The 18,800-nt window shown below is 38.6% G+C and overlaps 1 protein-coding gene and 1 pseudogene across 10 annotated transcripts in view; one reads left to right on the forward strand and one right to left on the reverse strand.

The window, feature by feature from the left end:
* The window catches only part of TENM3 (teneurin transmembrane protein 3), a 692,983-nt gene that overhangs the window by 183,403 nt on the left and 490,780 nt on the right, over positions 1-18,800 (reverse strand). The window lies entirely within an intron of this gene.
* On the forward strand, positions 479-18,029 carry LOC122889692 (annotated as a pseudogene).

The following is an 18,800-nucleotide window of genomic DNA, read 5'->3' on the forward strand; positions in this document are numbered from 1 at the left end:
TGGTTTTAATTTGTTTCAGATTTTTTTTTCATCTGGTTTTATTAACACCTACAGAAAACAGTATCTGACAGGTCCCCTAATGTGCCTTTCGACTTCAGCTTTTTTTAACAAACCAACCCTGAAATTAAATGGGTAATTTCCATGGAACACAAAGGTTTTTGAAATGCATATAATCCGTATAATTATTTAATGGAGTTTTTTTAAGCTTTATTTAACTGCAATAAATTATTACAAGTTAGTTGCTAAACAGCAGTAGACTACTCTAGTTTAGTGCATTTCAAATAAGGCAGATCTGCGTTATGATCCACTAATAGACGCTAAGTATTCTTTAGCAGAAGGTCACTCTGTGAAGCAGATGTTGTTTCATGGATATTTAACAGACTGAATCACATCTGATTACGACGTCAGAAGACTCATATACTTAATGACCGTTACATCCATTAGAACACACACAGAACAGATTTTCCAATTTCACACCATGCAGTATAACCACATTTTAGAGGAAGTCATAGGTGACCAGAGCGATTCACGCCACTATGTCAGCGGTACAAATACTGTGTTCGAAACCACAATCGTAAGGGATCCAGCAACTTCAAAATATAAACACAATGCTAGGTCATAGCTGTGGATAAATTCCCTAAGGCTTAATAAGTCATAAGTTAAAATTTACAAATTAATGTAACATGAGACTGACTTTTCAATCTCATTGCCTGCCTCTGGACATGCTAGAATTCACAAACACCACATTTTAACAAACAGACGACTCCTTAATTTAATGCTAAACTTATTATGGTTCCACACATAGAAGATGTCAATTTTTGACTAAAGGCAGTTCAAAGTGCAATATAATTTTAAAGTGATCTATTAAATCATGCTATTAATATAAATGCACGTATTAAAAGAGAATAGGAAACACAGGGGCTATCTTTCATCTGCTGTGTGAACTCCAGCAGAAATTGTTATGCCAAATAGAGTCCAACGCTGTAATTCTGATTGCATGAAATGAATAGCTTGAACATGTATTATCAAACCTCTTTACAGGGTACAATAATTAAAATAACTCCTCCCATAGCATATAATATCAGTAATTACCGTGTATTTCTAATGGTCTCTAACAATCCATATAATATCACTTAACAACTAATAATTTCTTACTCTTGAAATGAGGGACAGAGACAATATCTAAACGTATGAAATAAAGCTACTTTCTTGCACAGTCTCTGTTCTTGAGGATCCCTATACTGGAAACTACAGAAATCTTGCTTGGTCCATTGTTTTGGTGCTCATGAAAAATTAAAAAAGAGTATCTACATCTCCATTAAATTAAAGGTACCCTTGGAAAAAATTAGAGGGCTAAACTAGCACATACAGTTTTAATTGTGTTAGAAAAAAAGAAGTAGTTTAAAACTCAAAGAAGATTTAGTACTCAGGTACCATATGATTAATTTTGTCTTCTCCAGCATTAGTGCATATGATTAGAATATCTATGGATGTCTTTGAGGAGCATTTCAAAAGCTGCTTTTATAAATACATACACACATACATATATGTACCTATACACATGTATATATATGTATATATAAATATACACATGTATATATACATGTATACATTATATGTGTATGTATACACACATGTACATACACACATGTGTATGTATCTATGTATATACATATATATGTATGTATGCATGTATATATTTATTTTACAATAAGCTAAGGGCCTTAACTAGGTTAGTGTCAATGCAATGGGAACAAAGAAATGACTGAAATATTTCAAAGGGAGAAGTGTTAAGTCTGAGTCTAAAAAGAAGCAGAGGGATATGTCAAATGATGCCATGTTTTTAAGCATGGCTCCATGAAAGAATGGAACTATATTATACATATGACGTATAAATTATGTATTGGATATTCTACTAACTAGAGGAGAGAGCAGTATGGAGTAGCGGTTGATAACCAATTTTAATTTCTAACTCTGTGAGGTATCACCTCACAGTAGTGAGTCTCAGTTTTCTCATTTGTAATGTGGAAAATAATACCGTCCCATGTAGGTATTAGTTTAATTTTAGGATTCAGTGAAATGAACTCATGTATTCATTTGATTACCTACTGAGTCACGCAGCCCACAAACATTTATCAAGTCTCTATGTTCCAAAGATATGCTAAGTCAACAAGTGAAAGTACTATGTAATGGCTAAAACACCATGGATATTAAGATTGTTCTTGAAGATGAAATGATTTTAAGATCTATTGCCATCATCACATATTTACATATGTTGAATTAAAGATTCTTATTCTTGGGGTACCTGGGTGGCTCAGTCAGTTAAGCGGCCAACTCTTGGTCTTAGCTCATGTCATGATGTCAGGGTCCTGGGATCAAAACCCAGATTGGACTCTGCACTCAACGAGGAGTTTGCTTGAAGATTCTTGCTCTCCCTCTGCCCACCCCTCCTCCCCACTCACACATGTACTCCCTCTCCAAAACAAATAAATCTTTAAAAAAGGATCCTTACGGGGTGCCTGGGTGGCTCAGTGGGTTAAAGCCTCTGCATTCAGCTCAGGTCATGATCCCAGGGTCCTGGGATTGAGCCCCACATCGGGCTCTCTGCTCAGCAGGGAGCCTGCTTCCTCCCCCCTCTCTGCCTGCCTCTCTGCCTACTTGTGATCTCTGTCAAATAAATAAATAAAATCTTAAAAAAAAAAGGATTCTTATATTTCCATTTAAGGTTTCAAAACTAATTAGCACTACGGTGGCCTTCTCTAGGTTCGCTCATTCATTTGGCAAGCCTCCCTCAAGAACTTATGATGAACAAGACATCATGCAAAGATCCATGCCCTTGTTTATAGCAGCAATGTCCACAATAACCAAACTATGGAAAGAACCTAGATGTCCATCAACAGATGAATGGATAAAGAAGATGTGGTGTAGATATACAATGGAATACTATGCAGCCATCAAAACCCCTGAAGTCTTGCCATTTGCCATGACGTGGATGGAGCTAGGAGGTATTATACTAAGTGAAATAAGTCAACCAGAGAAAGACAATTATCATATGATCCCCCTGATATGAAGAATTTGAGAGGCAACGGGGGGGGTGGGGGGAGGGAGGGAAAATATGAAACAAGATGGGATCGGGAGGGAGACAAACCATAAGAGACTCTTAACCTCACAAAACAAACTGAGGGTTACTGGGGAGGGCTGTGGTGTGAGGGAGAGGGTGGTTGGGTTATGGACATTGGGGAGGGTATGTGCTATGGTGAACGCTGTGAAGTGTGTAAGCCTGATGATTCACAGACCTGTACCCCTGGGGCCAATAATACATTATATGCTAATAAAAATTAAAAATTAAAAAAAAAAGATCCATGCCCTTTTCAATTGTTTATCCAGGTGATTTCAGCACAATGTGTTCTGTCTGCTGGGACCTCTTTTGATCTGACTGCATAATCATGAGGTCTTCCTATAAAACAAATCCAGATAATGAAAGCTGGATTTACTCTAAAATTTGATGGAAGAAAATAAATGCAGAGCCTGAGTGAGATGGGATGGATGACCAGAAATTTAAATTCTGCAGCTTCCACAGAGGCAAAATCCGAGGATTCCCTTGGAGGTGCACACTGCCTCTAGGGATCTGGGCTTATAGGATGTAAGAAGTAGTGGAAGTATGTATCTATACCCACTTATTCAAGACAGCATAAATTTATCAAGCATAACAAGATAAAAGAAAATTAAACATAGACCGAAAGGAAGAAAGAGAGAATAAAAGAAAATAAAGTGGGAAAGATAACATAAAGCCAGATCTAAAGCAAATGGACAAAATGCCTGCTGTATAGTTCTGTACATTTTTAAAGCAGGATACAAATCTGGCTCTAAATTATTTATCTAGTTGTCAACACAAAAAGGGAAACATGATCAGTTACCTGATTTGGGATGTTTTTAAGATCACAAGGTTTGCTTGAGAAAAGCATTAACCATTACTGGTATTGAAAATAGAGAGAAAATTTTCTTTTAAGTCCACAGAGGAAGAAAAACTGAATATCCAGGAAAAATTTTATGACTTGGGGTTCAAAATGGACACAAAGAGGGGCGCCTGGATGGCTCCGTCAGTTAACCACCCGAGTCTTGACATGAAAAATTAAAAGAGTATCTACATCTCCGTTAAATTAGAGGTACCTTTGCAGGTTATGAGAGGGTTAATCTCAGGGTCATAATCTCAGGGTTGTGGAGCCTGCTTAAAATTCTCTCTCTCCTGCTCCCTCTGTCCCTTCCCTACTAAAACAAACAAACAAAAATGGATACAAAGAAACAGAGTAGGGTCAGATTTGGAGACAAGCACTTAAAATCTAATACTTGTGACCAGATCCACATTAAGACCAACCAAAACACCAACTGTGGCCTTTGCTTTAGGCTGATTCATTGATACAAGATTCCTGTAGATTTGAGAAAGTTGTGGATACAACTCTGAGTCATAGAGAGGACAATTACACCTCAGAGTTACCAGGTTTAACGTCCGAGGCATAGCTCTGAACATATCATTTTCCTTAGAAACTCCAAAGGGCTTCCTCGTACCTATAAAACATAAAATGCACTTTCTGAAGGCAAATGTCATATTTTCCTGAGTTAGTTCTCAAAATAGTTTTGCAAATGTTCCCCCATATATCTTGTTCTCGTCAAGCTTGCTGTACCCAGTGTATACACCTTTCCGCATAAGCGTATTTGCTTCTAACTGGAAAGACATTATCCTCCATTTTTCTCTATCCAAACCCTACGTACTTCAAGCTCTAAGAAAGAGGACACTCCTGTTTTCTTCAATAGAAACCAGTTATTTCTTCTCTGAGACTTAGAGTATTTTATCTGAGCCTTTTTCATGGCTCTTTTCATCTCCCCATCACAATTAATTGTATAGGTCTCGTGTCTCCTGTTAGACTCTATATGGGCAGGATCCACATCGAATTCACCTTGGAACCTCTAAGAAGCACATATCGGTAGATATGTGGTCAGTAAATAAATATTCATTCTCTCAATCTATATTTGATGGATGAATACTTTGTGAAGAATTCAATGAAGAGAACATTGAGTTGGTAAAGTGCAGAGCTTGCCAATAGGACCTTTAATTGCAAGGTCATTTGCAACCCGTCTTAGCTCCTCAATTCTTAGACCCTGAAAGGCAGGGACTCTAACTTAAATTTCTTTGGATTTTTCAGTATCTTCACTTAGCCTTGTACTTCAAAGACTCCTAGAAATGTGCCGGCTGATCAGTAACAATTAGGCAATAATGGCACCTTCAGGGCTCATCCCACACAGGCAGGGCGCCATGTTACTTCCCCCAGACTTCAGGTTTTAGGAATATTTCTCTGGAACCGCACCAGAGGTTCCAGTAGTCAAAATCTACCTTCTAAGATGTGAAAATAATGGGAAGATTACCTAAAATAAATATGAATATATAAAATACAAACCTGTAAGATATGAAACAATAAATAAAATACATACATATTACACCTTTACCCAACACAGTTATGTCTTCCTTGTAATTCCTATACCTATCCAGATTAGGTATTTTAGAAAAGGTGTCAAATATTCTTCCTCCCTTTTTAAAATAAGATTCTTCTCATTAGGCTTAGTAGAAATTATTATATTCGACGAGAGTCTTTACTCACCACACTCCTTCTTTCTACCTTTTTTCAAGTTCTTATTACTCATATAACTTCATGACAGCCTACCAGCTGCTTGTTTTTATTTGGTAAACATAAGTGATAGCAGATGATTTTTATTTTTATTTTTAAAAACTTTTTTAAAGATTTGAGACAGAGAGAGAGAGAGAGAGAAAAGGAGAGAGCACGAGTGGTAGGGAGGAGTAGAGAGAGAAGAAACAGACTCCCCACTAAGCAGGGAGCCAGACATGGCCCTCGATCTTAACACTCTGAGATCATGACCTAAGCTGAAAGCAGATGCTTCACCGACTGAGCAACCCAGACTTCCCTACGGCAGATAATTTTATTTTTTTATTTTTTAAAGATTTTATATATTTATTTGACACACAGAGAGAGACAGGGTGAGAGGGAACACAAGCAGGGGGAGTGGGAGAGGGAGAAGCAGGTAAGCCTGAAGCGGGGTCTGATCCCAGGACTCTGGGAACATGACCTGAGCCGAGGGAAGACACTTAACGACTGAGCCACCCAGGTGCCCCAGCTCACATAACATGAATGATAAATATTAGATAGGTAAGACTTTGGTCATTTTGCTCAGCCCTGTGCCACCAAAGAATGAATAGCCCAATAGTGTCATTTAAGGTTGTCGCCTCAAACCCACTGACATGGGTTCATGACTTGGATCATGGCATGCACTGAGTAAGGTGTGTGGAGAAATCATGAAAGTGTTAAGAGCCACAGAAGCTCTCTGATAAAGGGGCAGATTCCAGTTTATGCTACTTATAAAACCCCAATTCTAAGCAAATGTAAGGCATACTGACAGCACTCCGCAGGGGGAAGAAAAGAAAGTTGTGACAATGTCTCTGTAATAGCAACGAGGCTATTATGATCACTGAGGGGAAAGGTACCATAGAGAAAATGACAATAATGTGGATATATATTTTTCAGTGGCCCTGTTTTTTTGAGTAAGTCATCTATCTCTCTGAGCTTCATTTATTTTGTAGTGCTTAGTTAAAGGATCTGAAAGATACAGTAAGTGATAAATAGTTACTTATTCAGGGTAGAAAAGAAAGAACTCCCTTCAGGGAAGAACATCATGAGGGAAAACAGTACAGCTGACCCTGGAACACAGGGGTTAGGGCCCAGACCCCCTGCACAGTAGAAAACCTTGAGTATTACTTGTGACTCCCCAATGCACTTAATTACTAATAGCCTGTTGTTGACCAGAAGTCTTACCAGTAACATAAACAGCTGATGAACACATATTTTGTATCTTATATGTATTATGTATTATATTCTTATAAAAAAGAGAATTAGAGAAAAGACAATGGTAAGAAAGGGAAAATACAGTTACAAGACTGGGTTGTATTTATTGAAAAAAATAAAAAATAAAAAACCACCCACGTCTGAATGGACCCGCACCGGTCAGACCCACGTTGTTCAAGGACCAAGTATAACTGAGAAGCCTTTTAGCAATTGATACCATTATCACGAGACGCAAGGACACACAGTCAAGAATGTCCAAATGGGAAAAGTGTTTCCTTTAACAGGTACCAAAGCAAGAACCGGAAACATCCTAAGAATCAGAAATAAACTCTTCCGTCGGTTCCCACGGAAGAGGGAATTTTATCTCACAGTTGTGACGTCAACCTGAGTCTCTTCTTCCCATGTCATGTGACCACAGAACCAAGTCAAGAATTATTAAAAGGTAATGTAGGAGATGCCTGTTTTTTAAAAAACAGATCTGGTCATATTCACGGGGGGGGGGGGTTGGTGGTGATGGTGGAGATGGGTGTGTGTGTGTGTGTGTGTGTGTGTGTGTATATATTTATTTTTTAATTAAAAGCAGTTTCTAGACCGTTATATCGAATTCAGCCCCAGTTCCTCTCTGCTTTACGGCCTCAGGCTGTGGCCTTTGAGGAACACAGTGGAAAGGAACTCCCAAGTGCGACAGCTGGGGCAGTTCTGCGCATGCTTCTGTGCATGCGCATGCGCGTGCGCACGTGCACGCCTCTTCATGTGGGAGGGGCTGAAAATAAGAGTCAGGTGAGAGGTGAGGGGGAGACGAGCAGCGACAGCGCAGTCACCCCAACCGACTGCTCCGTGCCTCACACTTCCTTCATGAGTCTGTCCTCCTCCTTCCCTGGATCTCAGTTACGGGGCAGCAAACGCCCTAGAGAAGAAATATCCCACTTCATAAGGGGGATAGGGCTGAGGAGCTGACAGCTGTGTTGTATTAAAACAATTGTTTGCGGGGCACCTGGGTGGCTCAGTTGTTAAGCAGCTGCCTTCGGCTCAGATCACGATCCTAGTGCCCTGGGATCGAGTCCCAGGATCGAGTCCCGCATCCGGCTCCCTGCTCAGCAGGAAGTCTGCTTCTCCCTCTCCCACTCCCCCTGCTTGTGTTCCCTCTCCCTGTGTCTCTGTCAAATAAGTAATAAATAAAATCTTTAAAAACAAACCCAAAAAATCCCAATTGTTTGTGATTTGAGTGAAGTCTGGTAACAAAAGACAAACTGGCGTGGAGGGGAAGGAAAAGGAAGGGACGAGGTGGGGGAGAGAGAAAGAAATACAAAAGGACAAAAAAATTTTTAATTTTACTGAACCCCTGAGAAGTGTGGTTAGACAAAACACCTTCTAGGTAGTCATTTGCTTACAGCTTGTGTCCCGTTGGACACCACCACCTGCAAGTTGGATAAAGGAATAGATTCTGGTTTTGGTCCTCTACTAGTTGAACATTATGATACACAGACCATGTTGAACTAGACAAACATTTAGAAGGAGCCAACCCATTTATTGGTGGTTAGCAAAGATGGGCTAAAACCCTTGTTTCTACATTATAAAATGTGTTCATTCTCACTTCATCTCCTGGCTTTATCTTTAATCCTCTTCTATCTGTTATAAATGAAACCTGAATTTTCTTCGAAGCTGACCTCTTCCCTTAAACAGGTCGCCAAAAGAAAACAACTTTGTGTTGTTATACATTTTATTACCATATTAATTTTAACTGTAGTGACTGGAGCTTGGAGTAGATATTCCAAACGTACAAGGACAAAATCATAGTTAGCTTCTGAGTTTTAAAATCCCATTCTGATTCTTGGATTTAGCTTAATCTTATGTTCCATTATCAACTAATTCTGGGGCCTTATGGAAATTAATTCTGATGGTAAAGTTAGATAACAACACCTTTTTCATCTGGCCTCATTTCAAGACGTACTGGGAAGGGTGTAATATAAGTTCAAAAATTTTTAAGACACTGAAAATAGTAAATTATACACAGTTTTTTCCTTTACCCAGAAAATCTCATATATACGTTACAGATATTTAGCTGTCATTATTTCCCTATGAGGAAAGAAAAGTAGCAAGACTTTTCCTTATAATTGGGGAAAATTTGAATTAGGGAAACATATCTTTTTAGTCAGACCACACCTCAGTGGAGCTCATATTAGGGCACAAATACTTAGATATTCAGAGTGACTCGTCCTCTCCTTTCCCCACCACAATGCTGTACTAATAAGATAACCATCTAAAATGGTAACGGGGAAATTGGAAAAGAAAGGCCTCACCTCACTCAGGAAATTACTTTCACATAAACTTGTTCTTCTGGTTCATTATTTTATCTAGTGATTCTCACATAAGACAAGTTTTTGGGGGGCACCTGGGTGGTTCATTGGGTTAAAGCCTCTGCCGTTGGCTCAGGTCATGGTCTCAGGGTCCTGGGATCGAGCTCCGCATTGGGCTCTCTGCTCAGCAGGGAACCTGCTTCCCATTCTCTCTCTGCCTGCCTCTCTGCCTACGTGTGATCTCTGTCTGTCAAATAAACAAATAAAATCTTAAAAAAACAAACAAACAAACAAAAAAAAAAGTTTTTGAAAGTGGGTTGTTCACTGAGGCAACTTTATAAGCCTTTGGTTAAAATATGGCACCAAAGGAGTGCCTGGGTGGCTCAGTGGGTTAGAGCCTCTGTCTTTGGCTCAGGTCATGATCCTGGGGTCCTGAGGTCGAGCCCTGCATCGGCCTCTCTGCTCGGCGGGGAGCCTGCCCCCCTTGCCCCCCCGGCCTACTTGTGATATCTATCAAATAAATAAATAAAATTTTTAAAAAATAATATGGCTCCATGTAAAAATTTCCACCACTTAACATTTCACTTGCCATGTCACTTAAACAGTTCACACAGCTACATGCAAATCAAATGAAAGTTTAAAATGTGCTTTAAAAACAATAAAATACTATATAAACAAACAGTATTGTTCTTATCACCTTCAGAAGCAGACAACTGACTGCAAGATAACTTATATTAAAGAGATTTGAGTATGAAAACCTTAGAGACAGAAGATACAAAAGAAAGACTTGCACTGTCCAGAGGGTATAATTTCAGTGAGCACAGATGAACCGATTTACTGTACTTACTGAGTTAGTGAGAATTTGGTTTTAGTTTCCCTAGGGTGATAGCTTGAAATGAGCATTAGAAGAAAGATTTAAAGACTTTAAATCTTTGCATTCTTTTCCTTTGAGAGTTTCCTGTGCTTTCTCTTTCAAACCATGTGGCCATCTGGATGACCCATCAATTCCCTTGCCACAAAATGCTGGAAGTTCTGGGTAAAATATAATAAATACCTTTTGGATTGATTCATTCAGTATAAGTATGGAGTGTCTAACAGGTACCAGGCTCTGTTCCAGGTGCTGAGGATGTAACAGGAAACTAAACAGCCAATAGTCTTATCCTACCACTCAACTTATATTTAGGTTAATATAAATGAATTAGAAAGAAAGAATAGGCCAGAAACCAAAGGGAGAGAAAAATTGTTCAGAGCAGGTGATCTGGGGAGATCTTCCTGTCTCTAAACTTTGTAACGTCCAATGAGGAAACAAGAGATAACACGTCAGTTGTTACCGAGACCCCTACGCATATGAGACCTTGGAAGCGCCATACCTGTAGTCTAAGAGTAGACTTAAAATTCTCATTGCAAGTGGAACAAAAAGGAATCTCACTGTGTTTCTTAATCCCTGCATGGGGAAGAAATTGACTCCTGAAAATTTTAGCCACTGGCTTAGGCTTCCCTAGCGTTGTCATATGAGGTTGAAGCTTACACTCTGAATGTAGTTCTGGAACCCCAAGCCAATAAATTAGTATTAAAAGTGCAATGCTCCTCCCTGGGGGACCTGGCAGAAACAAATGCAAAATTTCTTTCAAAGAATATGCTCTCAAATGAAGTCACAAAGGATTTCCACAAATAAAACACAGCTCTCAATAAATGTACAGTCTGAAGTTACAAAATTTAAGAGGAAACAATCCACACTGAGCCAAAATCTATAGACAAAATAGACAGCAGAACAGATCTCCCCCAAAACTTCAGATAATATAACCATCAGATAAAACTTAAGTATGTTTAGAATGATCAAAGACTTTAAAGAAATGAAAACCATGTGAATAAGATAGTACGAGAAAAAGGAAGTTCAAAAAAGTAGAATGTGGATAAGAAATGCAGCCATTGAAATCAGATACTTACTGGATAGTTTAAAGAGTATATTAGACACAACTGTAAGGAGTACCAGCGAATTGGAAAAGAAATCTGAGGAAATCACTCAGATGGCATCAGAAAGATGAAGAGTGATTAAATATGAAAGAGTAGGTCTAAGACAAAAGAAGACATGATAAAAGAGCACAATATATATCCAGAGAGAGCTGCAGAAGGCAAAAACAGAGCTTTGTGAGAGCTAAACAGCTTTTTCCAAACTTCCTAATACCATGTTTATGGCTGTCGTATTATATAGAACATGGACTTACTTATCTCCTTCTTGTTTCATATAAATTATCTCTGCTATTGTCTTCTTTGTTATTGGATGACAGTTTTGGGGGGTTATATTTTATAAAAGGAAACTTCTTTTAAATGGCTGTAACTTCTCTTTGAAGATATTCTGACTTCTATGGTTGCTGTTCAAAAACATGCAGCTAATCTAAAAAGTTAAGCACCCTCACTTATTTCAGGGGATGGAAACAAATGTAAATGGCTACCTCCTCCTTGTTAAAACAGTTCATCTTTTTACTATACTTAACCCTAGTAATGCCACAGATTTATCCTCTATGGAATTCTTAGTTTTTCATAATCATTTCTCACAGAAACATACATAAAACTTACCTATTATACATGCATATCAACCTGGATTAAAAATACCTTCAAAATATCTCAGTATATGTTTCAAGCTATTCTTCTACCCATTTTAAAATACTTTACTTTTTAAGAATAATAAATCTTAAGAGGATAAGCAAAAAGGGAAGATGCTATCCCCATCTTGACAATAAAGAATTGTTGACATAAGATCAATAAATACTTCTCTCCTCTCACATTACCTAATGAGCATTTGATTTTAATGCAATTAAATTTTATTGACTTTAAGTGGAGTACATGATATGATATAAATAAAGCACATATTTGTAATACGGATAAGGACAGGCTAGAAAGCAACTAAAAGCTATTACACTATAACAAATGGCTTTAAAGAATAAGAAAAGCAGCTCTAATATTCCAAATAATGCAAATTTGCTATGCCTTTCAGATAATATATTCTTTGTCACAAAGATATCTTGTACAGAAGAAAGCACTAAAAAAGGAAACAGGAGACATAGGGTTTCATGCTAGCTTTAACTAAACCTAACCTCTTATGAATCAACTAACTTCTGGGGCTCAGTTTTTCTCTTCTGTAAAAGAAAATGGTGTTTGGGGGCATGGTCGGCTCAGGCAATGAATTCTGAAGTTTTTTAGTTCTAAAATTCTTTTAGGTATTACAATACTATTTTCTTGAAACATATTAAATTACGTTATGAATATTCAAATTTTAAGGTAATAAAAAGCCCCATATTATCTTGTTATACATATAAAACATTAAAGGGACATACAGTCAAAAATCACTTTATTTTGATTTAAGTATTATGAGAACCTGACCACATTAATTCATGGCACAAATATCTTACCTTATTATCTTGTTAGGAATATTAAAAATAATGTTTATTTTTAAAATAAACCATTCTGTATTATACATATCGTAACTAATAACATCTTAAGGTACATATAGTCAAAATCACTTTGTATCAAACTTAAATTTATTTCAGATTTTGATATTAAAATTGCTTATGGAAACAACTGAAAAAAAATAAAAGCCAGCATGAAACTTTCAAACTTAAAAGAAAACTAACCAGTCTCTTAAAAGTTACGATGGCAATTATAATGCATTTTAAAAACTATAGTTAATCAATTTTCGGAAAAAAAGATTGTTTACTTGAAACCCTCCTCTGATTTTTCTTTTTTGAATATTTCAGCAACTATAGGGAAAAAAAAGTGATCAAGAAACACTCAGAAAGTATCCAATAACTCTGCCGACCTCATTTCCCCCAAAATACTAACTTTGCCATTGACTTTTCCCCTAGCGTATTATTTGATCTCGTATTTGTTATCCGCAATTTATTGAGTCCACATTATCTACAAATGCCTTTCACTGAAACAGAATAAAATTTTTTAAGTTTCCTTCCAGTCACATGATGGTGTCCAGGCAGGGAAAGGTGTTACCGCAAACATTAAATATTATGTAGATGAAAAAAAACTTGAACAGAACCCACAGTATCTTTCCCCTTCTTGGGATGTGCAATGAGGGTGATCTGTTAGGTGGGAAACCATGCAATGATGCTCTTTGATGAAAAGGGAAATAGTCATAGTTTAAGCTGACACTCGCATATTTAGTGAATGCCCCTCCCCTGTTAATAATTTTGGGGTAGTTTTTTTGCGTTTGCAGCACTAAAAGCCCTCTTCCCAATGTGAATATTTCCGCTGCTGTAATGACTTAGCACCAACAGAAAGTATGGTGCAGCGAAAAGAACTGCAAAGTACTACAGAAATGCAAGGTACTATTGTTTAGATTAATGATCTGGATTTCCTGAGGCTTTGTTGTGCCTTTTAAAATAGTAGTAAGCACGGCTTGTTGAAGCTGGAAGGCTCGGACTTTATATAGGATGCTAATTGCCACTAGAAACCTTCCTCTCACAGCAGAGGTTCAAAAGAAAGCAGGTGCCTAAGATACTCTTCCATGGATCTTCTGATCTTTCCTTTCATGAATCCACAAGCATTTTTGGACCAGTTTATTAAAATTTCCCGTTGAAGAGATAAATGAATTTACAGCGGAGAAGAGTAAACACGAGCGGGCACAGTAGTGCGCTCCGGCTGCCGTAACAAAATACTACAGGTTGGGGGACTTAAAAAATGGAAATTTGCTTTCCAACAGTTCTGGAGGCTGGGAGTTCAAGATCAAGGGCCGGCAGAGTCCGTTTCTAGTGAGGGTTCTCTTCCTGGCCCGCAGACAGCTGCTTTCTCCCCGTGTCTCACTGGGCAGAGCTGGCTAGCTCTCTAGTCTTTCTCCTTAGAAAAACTCCAAGCCTGTGGAATCAAGGCCTCACCCTTATCATCTCCTAACCTTAAGTACCTCTTTAGACTTAACCTATCGCCAAATATAGTCACATGAGGGGGTGGTTTACAGCTTCAACATAGGAATCTGGGGAGAAACCAACGTTCAGCCTGTAACACCTGGGTTCAAGTTCCCTGTCTAAAATTTAGCAACTGTAGCTTGAGCAAATCAATTTCCTGTTTTAACTTCTCTGATTCCTCATCTGTACAATGGGGTTAATAATCACTCTTATATGGAGGTTTCAAAGAGATAATGTATATTAAAGTATTCTTATAAACTGTGAAAAAAAATTTTTTTTAAAGATTTTACTTATCCATTTGACAGAGATCACAAGTAGGAAGAGAGCGGGGGTGGGGGGTGGGGGCAAAGAAGACTTCCTGCTGAGCAGAGAGCCCGATGTGGGGCTCAATCCCAGGACACTGGGATCATGACCTGAGCTGAAGGCAGAGGCATTAACCCACTGAGCCATTCAGGCGCCCCATGAAATATTATTATTTATTTATTTTTTAAAGAGCGAAATCACAAGTAGATGGAGAGGCAGGCAGAGAGAGAGAGAGGGAAGCAGGCTCCCTGCTGAGCAGAGAGCCCGATGCGGGACTCGATCCCAGGAATCTGAGATCATGACCTGAGCTGAAGGCAGCGGCTTAACCCACTGAGCCACCCAGGTGCCCCCCCTAAATTTCTTTTTAAAGCTTTTATTTATTTATTTATTTATTTATTTGACAGAGCACAACCACAGGGAGCAGCAGAGGGAGAAGGAGAAGCAGGATCTCCTCTGAGCAAGAAAGCCTGACAAGGGGCTTCATCCTGGGGACCTGGGATCATGACCCGAGCCAAAGACAGACGCCTTAATGCCTAGGCCACCCAAGGCCCCCCCTAAGTATTTTTTAAAAAGTATCTGCCAATATTATTTAGAGTGTTTGCTGAGGATAATGTATCACTAGCATAAAAGATGGAACAAATGTACATTAGTACCGAAAAAATTCCTTATGTGTGCAGAGGGGCTAAAACGTGTTTCGGATCTTCCCATACACACAGGTACTGAGTTTGTACTCTTTGCATTTAAAGCAACACACAAGAAAATGATGCTCCTACCGACACATGTGCAAATGTAGAAATGAATGAAACAACTTTGTGTTTTATGGCATTTACTTTGAAAATCTGATTAAGATAAATGTCTTTAGCTCCTAATTCTTCAATGTCACGTTGTCATAGTTCCCATCAGCAAGATGTTTTAAAGGCTTTCGATTAATATTGCATGCCAGAACTGAAATTACATCCTTTGTCGTTTAGTTCCTAATGGTGCAAGTGATATGTATCAAGTAGTGTTTTATGAAGCGTGCGTGATTTTTATTGTAGGCTGTTTTCACAAATCTTTTTCAGGTTTTGGAAGGACTGCTTAGGGTTTCCAATACATAGGCAGTTCTGTTGAAAATCATGAAGATTATTTTTTTTTTTAAATCATAAAGATTCTTAAAACAGAGGTGAAATCTGTATTATTAGAATTTACTTATCAATGAAAAATTCTCCTACCTGAATCTGTTGTGCTTGATTTGCACATTCTTGAATATGTTTGCTTTTTCCCAAACATTTTACTAAATCACTTCTTCTAATATTAGCAAAATAGGTGCCAAATACACATCACTCACAAAAACCTTCATCTGTGAACACGTGCCTTATCTGCCTAGTAAGGAAAATACGTAGCATGTGGACGTAGTATATATTAACTATTGAAGGCTAACTGGGTTTGTGCTGCAAAAGTATGAATTTTATTTTTTATATATAATTACTAATTTATTTTAATAGAAATTAGCATCCTGACATGAATTTCAAAGTTTCTAAAACTCAGTCCTATCATATAGAAGTCACTTTCATTTATTAAAGACCCAGTGTCATAAATATAATCTTTATATATAAACTAGAAGGATACAACTGAAAAAGAGAAACTCTTATATTTGATAAATAAATATCAACATATGTACACTCCTTGCATCCACCTTTAACATATTCTATTCTTTCAGCCTTGATTAACTTTATCTATAAAATTGAGGGACAGATCATGATTTCTAATACCTTTTCCCAGTTAAAAAAAAATTCTACAGTTCTAGAGCATTTTACATGCGTGTATGTGTTTGTGTCTGCACATGTGCGTGTGTGCACGTGTGTGTGCATGAGTGTGTGTGTGCACATATATACCGTTTAAAGCTTTGGTTGCTGACTTCAAGTATCAAATGCTGTTATGCTTTATCACTTTGTATTTTATGACATTTAAATCTACTCAAGGTTTTGGGCATTCTGCAGGCCTGGTCCCTTCCTCTTCCTCTGCTGTGTCAGCTATGGTGGCTGCAAAGACCCTGAACTCCAAGGCCAAGGTGCCTGAGCCCAGGCAGCACATGCAGTTAACATCAGCACAGCCCAGGGGGATGCAGGACGCTCTGAGAACCAACTTGGAGCCTAATGGGCCAGGAAAATGCCCATTTCTAGAGACATCAAGCTTACTAAACATGACAAGATGCTGCTTCCTAAAACGCAAATTGGCCATCCAACAGCCTCCTTAATAGCCCACGTAACAACAGCCCTGGATGACATGAGCGGCGACTGTCCCATTTCCAACCATTTCTAATCACTGGAAAGCTGATCGAACAGGTGGATGTCTACATTTCTGAAGGTCTTCATCTTAGAACAACAACATGCAGATTTAAGTCTGCAAAGGTACAGGTACCTCAGCTTTTAGAAGAAGTCAAAGTTAGCAAATAGATGGACAAGGACAGCACTTAACGGGTGTCTTGGCCAGAATATCTCTCTATACTAATGCATTGAAGTCCTAACAGAGGTTGTGGCGGCCTCCATTTTGGCTGTTACAAAACAAGATGAACCTACTGACCTTTTCATGGCTGAGATTATAGACATGAAACATAACTCTGAAACGAATACAAGCTTACTCAGAGATCTTGTTTTGGACCAAAGGGCATGGTGTCCCGAAGGGAAGAAAAGAGTAGAAGATTCTTACGTCCTCATACGTACAATGTGTTCTCAGAATATGAAAAAAAAAAAGAAGCAGCAGCAGATTCTGGCTTTTTTTAAAACAAGGATTCAGAAGAGAGAGAATTTAGTAAAAGCTGAAAGAAAATTCATTGATACAATTAAAAACTAGATAGAACTGAAAAAAGAAAGTCTGTGGTGATTCAAAGATCTGTTATTTAATGAAAAGGGAACTGACCCTTTTCCTTAGATGCTCTTGCCAAAAAAAAAAAAAAAAAAAGGTATAACAGCTCTGTGCAGAGCTAAAAAGAGAAGTATAGAAAGGCTGACTCTTGCGCGTGGTGGGATAGTCCAAATTCTTTTGATAACCTAAATCCTGATTGTTTGGGACGTGCAAGTTTCATCTCTGAGTATATATTGGGAAAAGCTGACCTTCAGTAAGAAATGTAACAATCCCCGCTCTGTCACATGACTGGTCAAAGGACCAAGTAAGCACATCTTCACTCAAATCAAGGATGCAGTAAGAGAAGGCTGGAGGGCTGTTAAAAATGCTATGGCTGATGTCTGGGTGGTTCCAGGTTTTGGGGCAGTGGAGCTGGCAACGGGAGAAGCCCCGATTCTAAGTCCGGTCAAGGGCAGGGACCAACTTGGAGTTCAAGCATTCGCGAATGCATTGGTCATTATTCCGAAGGTTCTTGCTCAGCGCTCTGGTCTTGACTTTCCAGAAATACTAACTGAAATTAAAGTGAAAGCAGAACATTCAGAATCAGGTCAACTTGTTGGAGGTGCGCACTTAAACAGAGGTGAGCCAATGGCAGCCGCAGACGTTGGCATATGGCGTAACCACTGTGAGAAGAAGCCCCCCCTTCATTCCTGCACAGTGATGGCCGCCAACACTCTCCGGTTCATGAGACCGAGCAAGCTACAGTGAGTTCTTTAGAAGGCTGAACTGAAGCTTTCCCTGTATCTGACTCATGAAGACTCTACACAGTGCTCTTAAGAACAGAGCTATGGAATTTTTGTCCAAGCTTCAAATGATTTTCAAAGGCATTTCCCATACAAAGGAGAAAACACTGACACCTATTCACATTCTTGTGTTCTGGAATTATAATCACAACATTTTAAAAATTGCACTGCAGTGTACATACAGAAAGCAGGCCATTTTTACCAAGAAGCAGGATGCTTGCCTGTAGCTTCCCCGATCTAAAAAATGTGTGTTAGGGACGCCTGGGTGGCGCAGTTGGTTAAACGACTGCCTCCGGCTCAGGGTGTGATCCTGGAGTCCCGGGATCGAGTCCCACATCAGGCTCCCAGCTCCATGGGGAGTCTGCTTCTCCCTCTGACCTTCTCCTCGCTCATGCTCTCTCTCACTGTCTCTCTCTCTCTCAAATAAATAAAATAAAATCTTAAAAAAAAAAAATTTAAAAAAAAAATAAAATAAAAAATGTGTGTTAGATAAGCATATATGATCTAACTTGTTATTAGTATTCCTCCAACAACAAAACAAAACAATCTCCTAAAGATAAAACAACTGACCAAAGACATTATAAAGGACATTATAAAGAGCTTATTCTGGGATGTGTCTCCCTCGGGCTATATCTCTGTCTTTGATGTAAGATAAAGCTGGCTACCTTTCTCCTGAGTTAGTTGTGGTCTTCAGGGATCTCACAGACATGTGGCTTTTGCCAACTATATGTCTGTTATAAAGGAGAATAAAAA

This window comes from Neovison vison, chromosome 11, assembly GCF_020171115.1.
Source record: "Neovison vison isolate M4711 chromosome 11, ASM_NN_V1, whole genome shotgun sequence".
NCBI lineage: Eukaryota > Metazoa > Chordata > Mammalia > Carnivora > Mustelidae > Neogale > Neogale vison.